Source organism: Cannabis sativa, chromosome 2, assembly GCF_029168945.1.
Source record: "Cannabis sativa cultivar Pink pepper isolate KNU-18-1 chromosome 2, ASM2916894v1, whole genome shotgun sequence".
NCBI classification, from domain to species: Eukaryota; Viridiplantae; Streptophyta; class Magnoliopsida; order Rosales; family Cannabaceae; genus Cannabis; species Cannabis sativa.
The window spans coordinates 53,613,605-53,622,106 of NC_083602.1; positions in this window are offsets into that span (position 1 = coordinate 53,613,605).

An 8,502-nucleotide genomic window follows, 5' to 3' on the forward strand; every position below is an offset into this window, starting at 1 on the left:
CCATCACATGTTTGCCAAGTTGCCCCACTATTTTAAAGAGAGACCTCTGTCCCCAATATTTAAGCTCAAGTCCTTCAATCTGAATCCATATGGGAAAAATCTTGACATCCTCCTTTTTGAAGTTTGTATCTGCATCCCAGGGCTTCATGATCACCGGCCTTCGATTGAAAAAAATGTAACCTCCATTGAGCACCTGATCCCGGAATTCCATAGAACTGAATCGAATGATGAACACTCCATAGGTGAGCATTCGCACCTTATCCACCTGGTCTTTCCATAGTCGTTTGGCAAAACCTTCTAATATATGCAGAGGGGGATTTGATCCCAGGACATAGCATACAATAGATGGTTGCCAAAAATTAACCTCTTCTTCTATGTCATCTAAAGAAATCTTAACTTTGCTAGCCTTCTCTGATTGATTCAAAGAATGTTCCAGATTCCTATTAATTGAACCAGATCGCAAAATAGGGGGAGTGGAAAACTTACCTCTAGCTAAATCACTGTTACATTGATTATTCACATGAATAAACTGCAACAAATCATTCCTCACTTCATCAATGCGTTGAATTTCCTTCAGCGAAGATTTAGGAGACAAAGGAGGTTGAAACATGTCTTCCTGTGAGTTACAGCTCCTTCTCCCTGCGATTACATCATCCTCATCCTCCGACAACTCCAGAGGAGTTATACCAATAATCTCATCGATCGATTTTGTAAGAATGACATTAGAGACAGAATCAGGACCTTTCTTCCTCACTTTCTTAGCAGAAATCTTAGCCTTCCCCTGAGTTTTTGACCTAGTTTTTGCCATGGCACCAGCTTCAAGCTGCTAGAGCAAAAACGAGAGAAAAGCTCAAAATAGGAACAAAATTAATATCTTTAACCACTTACTTTAATGGTTTTAACCATTGCTAGAAATTTATGAAATTTTTCAAACATTTCAAATTTCTTTGCATAAGGTATAATCTAGAGTTATCGTTTTAAGAATACAACGAAAAACTCATATCCATCCCTGAATGTACATCCATCTGCGAATGAGATGAACTACTTTCAGTGGATATAGGCATATTAACTCTTTGCAGAGATTGATCTTGTCAAAACCATTATGAACAAGATACAAATGCCATAGATTAATAAAAATATTGTTGTGTCTTTTTGATGACTTAGGTTTAGTTACATCAAAGAGTTCTTAGAATAGTGCAATTGGATCCTGGTCACAGAATACCAAACTCATATTCCATACAGTTTGAATCCATTAATAGAAGATGGATATTAAAGACTTGTGAAAGTGTAACTGTATTGCTTCCTGGAAATAGAAATATAAGAAAATTTCTGTTTGGATTCTAAAATTAAAGTCAAAGACTTAAATTCAACCAAATATAATGAGTAATTATTTCTTGGACCATCACTACTAATTTAACTCTAAGTCTGATTTGCCCATACAAGTAGGAGATTTCTAAGATTGATGATTTATATCAATTGGGAATAGAATTTCAGGATTATAATCATATGCGTCATTTAATTTCTTAAGAGAAAATATAGAATGACATGAAATGATTTATAGACCATTCATCCAATGATATGTTATTGAGCTAATTCGCAATGAATAAGCTAAGAGGAATTAGGATAATTTCGTTGTTTAAATAAGAATCCAACGATGCTTCGATTAGCGAAAGTCAAAGTAATCTTATTTATATAATCTTCTTGTTTCATATCGTAAAAATACTAGTCTAAGGTGTCATCGATTGATGAACAGCTAGATGTCGCATATACAATATTTATCTTTCGAGATCTCTAACACTATTATGTATGTCTAATGGTGAAAATCCACTAGGGATTTATCTCATTAGATAAACAAACCAAGTTAGATCACCAATGAAGATTCGAAATTAAACTACATCTTAATAACAGAAAATAACATGGTTCAATATAAATTCATACACAATTTAGAAATTATTAAACATATAGCAAGTAGGAATGACAAGTGAAAATACTAAAACATACAATCCTAAATAATTTTCAAGGTTTTCAACAAACTGATATCAGTGTCCCGTTTAGGCGAGAGTCAAAGCTACCATTCATTGAATAGAGTTGTCAGCTCATCTAAAATGTTAAACATTCTAGCAACCTTTTATTCGATCAAGATTGGAATTTAGGGTTGTCCCGTTTAGGCGAGAGTCAAGGCAATTCTATCTTATGAGCTTCCACCATTGTTTCATAATTTGCAAGTCAAATATGGTCGCCACCATTAGGGTGATCCATACCATATAAAACACTTACAAACTACTTATCTTTTGAGATTAAACGGTGCGAAATTGCTAATGAACGTTCCTCCATTAGGGAGGATTACTCACTAAAACAAACGCGATGTAAAACCAACAATGGAGATCGAATATCTTAATAATAAAGCTCATTATTTAAAGAGAGTTGTATTTTCTTTGAATCTCATTATTTTATCTATTTATTTAATTAAAATTTCCAATTTAGAATGAAAAATTCTAAATATAAATTTTAATTTAATATTTATAAATTTTACTTAGATGGATATGAAAATAACATGAATTTCTTCCATCTTAGTAATAATTTCCAATAAATATTTAGAAAAAAAAATTCAATTTAAGTTGTTACAAAATTAATATAAATTAATTTAAAACTTAAATTTAATTTTCTATAAATATATATTGCATTTCAAAAAATTAAAGTATTTAAGAATACAATTTTCGAAAATGCATGTTAAAATAAAAAATAAATCCTGGAAAAGTTATTCTAATTTAATGTTGGCCCAAAATTAATTAATAAAATTAATTTACAACAAAAAATATAATTTTCCTATTTAATTAAATATATAAGAAAAATTTCAAATATTTAAGTATGATGATGAAAATCAACTTAAATATTAATTTTTTTGTTTAATTAAATACACTAGAAAAATACTTCAAGCAAAAATATCACCTATCTAGATTTTCCTTTGACTAATTAATTAAATTTCTAATAAAATATATTTTACTTCATTTATTTTAATTAATCATAAATGAAAAAATCATTGATTTAAGTTGGTCCAAAATTAAAATAAATAATTTACAACTTTAATCTATTTTTCAAATAAAATTCAAAATTCTAGCATTTAAGAAATGCAATTTCGAAATTTGATTAATAAAATAAGAAAAAAAAATATATTTTGAAAATTATTTAAATTTAGTTGAAAAAATAAATTTCAACTAAAAAATAATTTTCTATTTAATTAAGTGTCATGAAAAAGAAATATTTAAGTATCATGATGAAAATCAACTTAGATATTTAATTTTCAAATTAATTAAATGTATTAAATTCAAAAAATAAATAATTAAGTGTAGAGAATGCTTAATTATTAATTTCTAGTTTAATACTAGGAAAAATATACTTAAAATAAATTGTACCAAAATTAATTATTTAAATAATTAATTTCACAATGTATAATATTTTTCTATTTAATATTAGAAATAATAAGTAGTCTAGAAATAACTATTTAGAAAATATCTTATTTGACTAAGTATCTTTTCCAAAAAATTTGAAAAAATATCTAATTTAAGTTGTATTAGAAAAATCTAGAACTTAAATATTTTCAAATTTAAATTTAATTAAATATCAAAAATTAAGTTGTAACCACTTAATTTGAAAATATTCCATTTTAAGTCAATATTCGAAAAGATATCAACTTAAAAAAAATATCTAAAGAATCTTAATAACCAATTCCTAAAATTCTTCAACTTAATTTTGAAACTTTAAATCCAAAAGATATTCAGATTTAAGTTGATTAGTTAGAGATAACTAAATATCAACTTAAAATAGGAATATTTAATGAAAAATTTAAATTAAGCTTCAGAAAGAATCTAGATGGTTATAATTCTATATTTAATTAAATACAAGAAAATACATTAGTTTAACTTAGAATAAAATTCTTTAAACTATAGTTTTCTTAAATTAATTTCAAAATAAATAAAATTAATTATGCTGCTAATCAATTTTATTAGGTTAAACTAGTTTAATTAACCTAGTACAGTTATTCAAATCAGGCAAATGGGCCTTCACAATTCGAGTAGTTCATGTGAGGGGGTGCTGGGTTTAGTATGTCGTACCCACTACTATGACTCCCAACTCTCACACAAGGCCCAAAAGAGAGGAATTTAACCATAAAATGAACAACTGTTATTAATTGAATAGGCCCTAAACTAAATGGGCCTAAATAAAATCTATCAAAAACTATGATATTTTATTTAGGAACAACAACCTATATGCATCTATAATCAAATTAAACACATAGGCTCACACAGGCACACAATTTGGATGGATCCTATCATGTTGCTAGGTCATACACAGATGAAAGAAGATTGTGAAAATTACCTGTTACAAATTATTTACTTGACCAAGGGAGCCATGAGTTAAAATCAGATCATTGGATCTATCAACAAGTTAACCATGGCTATTTGCAATCAAGCAATAATAGGTTTTAAAAAACTTACAAACAAGCTAAAATATATACTCCTGCAACAAGGTTAGCTGGATAGTTGGATGTAGGATTTATTTAATTTTAAATAATTAAATTTCGAAAAAAATAATAATTAAATAAAAAATATTTAATTTTCGAAAAATTAAAAAAAAAATATATATTTCGAAATTAATTAAAAAAAATTAAAATTAAACCTACAATTTTGAAAAATTAGGTTTCAACCAATCTAAATATCATTTCAAAATTGCTAACTACTTTTAAATATTTAATGTTATTTTATAAATAAAAATTAAATAAAAAATTAAAAAAGATAAATAAATATCTTTTTCAAATTTTAAATGCAATTTAAATAAATAAAATAACAAAATTTATAAGTTAGCAAAATATCTTACATCTATTTAAAGTTACATGATTATAGTTATCTTATTTTAAATTTAAATAAGGTCAAATTATTTAAAAAAAAATTAATTTAAAAAATTTAATATCTGACCTTAAATTTAAAAATAAGATAAGATATAATCAAATTTAAAAATAAGATAGATAATTAAGCAAAAAAGATAGATATTTACTATTTTTCAAATTCAAATTACACTAATATCATGAATTAATTTTTTTTTAAAAATATTAATTAATTTAATTATGATAATTAGAATTGAATTAGGAATAATAAATGTATAAATACAGAACTACATAAAAAATTGGAAGTTAAATCCATGAAAAAGCATGAAAAATCGAAGAAAAACGAAAAAAATGCGAGCTGTACGGACAGTATGCTGTCCGTGCGCGCATGGGGGGTGTTTGGGCGTGAAAACTCGGCGCAGGGGGAGGTTGCATGAATTCCGCGCGCGCACGAGGTGCAGCGACACCACCCTGAAATTTTCGAAACTTCAAAAAATCATAACTAATTCAAATTAAATTGAAATTGAGTTCTGTAAAAAAGTAACTTGCTTAATTTTTTCCATACTATCCAATAAAAATAATTCCAAAAACAGATATTCAATTATTTTCACGAAAATTCACAAACATCAATCAATCATCATATAACACTCCATACAACATGATACCATCCAAAACATCAAACAATCGTTTTAAAGTCCAAATTTCTTGCAAGAAAATCAATTACCATGGCTCTGAGGCCAGTTGTTGGAAATTATTTTACCAAGATCTTAGATCTACTCACAAGTATGTTGATTAACAACCTAAATATGAACTTTCTAAAACGATGAAATAAACGCATATAAAGTTTAGGAAACCTTACATTGGGTGTAGCAGAATAATATGACTCCTTCCGTTCAAATATCTAGCCCTTGATTCCTTTCTGTAGCAGAGCATTATCAATATCCGAACCTGGATCTCTTTCTCTGATTCTTTAGTGCTGAAACTCCTTCTTGTTGAAAGTCTTTCTTCACGATCTTCCTCACTATGATTGAGGTATCACTTGCTGTGTGTGGGCACTATTCTCACACTAAGAATTTCAAAATTAAAGAGGGAAGGAAGAGAGCAAGGTGGCGGCTAAAGATAGGGAGAGAGAGAGGCTCAGTTTTTTCTGAATGAAAAGTGAGAAGGAAAGTGTAATTTTTCTTAAGCCTTCACTATCTATTTATAGCATTCCACTAGGGTTAGGTTTGAATTATTTGGCATTAAAATAATGAAAATATGAGAGGGAAAAATCCTACAAAAGTGGCCGGCCATGCAATGTGGATTTGGGCCTCACTTTTTGCAATTTTGCAGTTTTATCTTTTCTGCATCTGATTTTCTCAAAAACGCCAATTTTCTAATTCAACCATTTAAATGCCAATTCTAACTATTTAAGAACTATAAATAATTATTAAATAATATTGTCATTTATCATATTTATTAATTGAACCATACAAAGTATCATAATTAACAAATATGCCCCTAAAACTCTTTCTTTACAATTTCGCCCTTACTTAGTGAAAAATTCACAAATAGACATAGTCTAATTTGAGAATTATAATTGATTAATCAAAACCAATTATATAAGTCTTACAAGCAATATTATCTCAACTAGTGGGGGGACCATGGGTCTATATAACCGAGCTTCCAATAAGGAGATCAAGAATTTATAACCTAAATTCACTGACTTATTAATTCTTCGTTGAATCCATGCATAGAACTTAGAATTGCACTCTCAGTATATAGAATGCTCTATATGTTCCACTATATAGACACATCATTAGTTATCCATTGTTATAATCCTAATTTTATCAATGATCCTCTATATGAATGATCTACACTATAAAGGGATTAGATTACCGTTCACCCTACAATGTATTTAATCCTTAAAACACTTAACCCCGTATAAATGATATTTCAGCTTATGTGAAATGAGATCTCCACCATTTATTTTCGTTTGGTCAAGCTCGAAGGAGATCATCCTTTACTTACTATTCGCCAGATAGAAGCTATAGATTCCATGTTCATGTTAGCGCTCCCACTCAATTGCACTACCGTGTTCCCAAAATGTACGTATCACCCTGACCTAAAAGTAGGCTTAACTAACAAATCAAAGAACACGAATAGCCTTTCGAGATTGAGCCTAATCATAACAGGATTAAGATCATTTGATCTAGGATCAACTAGGCGATATTGACTTGAGTAGATATTACGGTAAGTTTAATAAATCTAATTCAAAGTTCAATATCGGTCCCTTTCGATGTATACTCCATGCATCCAACCTGAGCTTTACTTTAACCAATGCTCTGGAAAGAACAGAGCATTTCTCCAAATGCAAGTAAACTCTTGTTGTAGATTATGATATCAGTAAAACCCTGTGTATGATAAATCTAGGAAACTTTATTCACAGAGTCATGTTTACTTTCTAATGTGTTGACGACACAATAAACAGGATCAAGTATGTGAAAAGAGTTTCAGACGAATTCATACATTATGTACATATAATCATGAAATAAATCATGTGAACCATGCAACATTAAATGTTATTTCTGATCTATATTAATAAGTAAATCTGATTATATTGAAATGACTTTTATTTAGGGCATAAAACCCAACACACATTACCCAGGTATCTCTCTTCCATCATCAACACTTAAGGTACAATCTGGTTCTTCTACTAGTTATTTTCCTACTCCAACGTTTTCAACTTGTTCAAGTTCTAACACTATTGTTTCTTCTATGAATACCAATGTTACCTCTGTGCCCATCATTTCTCAATCTATATCTGCTCCTCCATGCTCATCATCACCACAAATTGATGTTGCTCCATCATTTCTCAATCTCCTATTCCAGTCACCAATCAGAACCTACAATAAACAATTAATCCCAACACTAATTAACCTCATTGGCCAAAAAATAGTCCTTCCAAATGCCAATTAACCATCTCACATTAATCTTCCTTTTACATCCACTAAAAATCCTCAACCTATTGCTAACAGATTGGAGAAAATTCAAAATAATACCATAAGAGCAACATTATCTCCTCTGCCTACTGGAAGTGATACTTCCCAAGCTATTACCGCAAGAAAACATTCCATGGTCATTTGATCTCAAAAATGGTATTACTAAACCAAAGGCTTATATCTCTACCAAGCACTCTCTTCCAGAGTCTTTAATACAATCTGAACCAAGGTCTCTTAAAGTTGCCTTACAGGATTCCATGGTGGTTCTCTTCTAAGTTAGATGAGTTTATTAAAGCCTTGAAAGCTGCAAGTACTTGGGTTTTTGTTCCTTATTACCATGTGATGCATATTATAGGGAACAAATGGGTTCATAGAGTCAAGTTGAATGTTGATGGCTCTTTGAAAAGATTTAAGTCTAGATTGGTTGCGAAGGGCTACTCTCAAACAGCTAGAATTGACTATGAGGAAAAAATTGTCTCCAGTAATTAAGCTAGTTACAAGTAGAATTGTACTCACTTTAGTAGTTTCTTTGAATTGGCCAGCTAAATAGCTTGATGTCAACAATGCTTTCCTTAATGAAGAGCTTACTGAAATAGTTTTTATGTAGCAGGCTCCAAGATTCATTGATGTAATATCCCG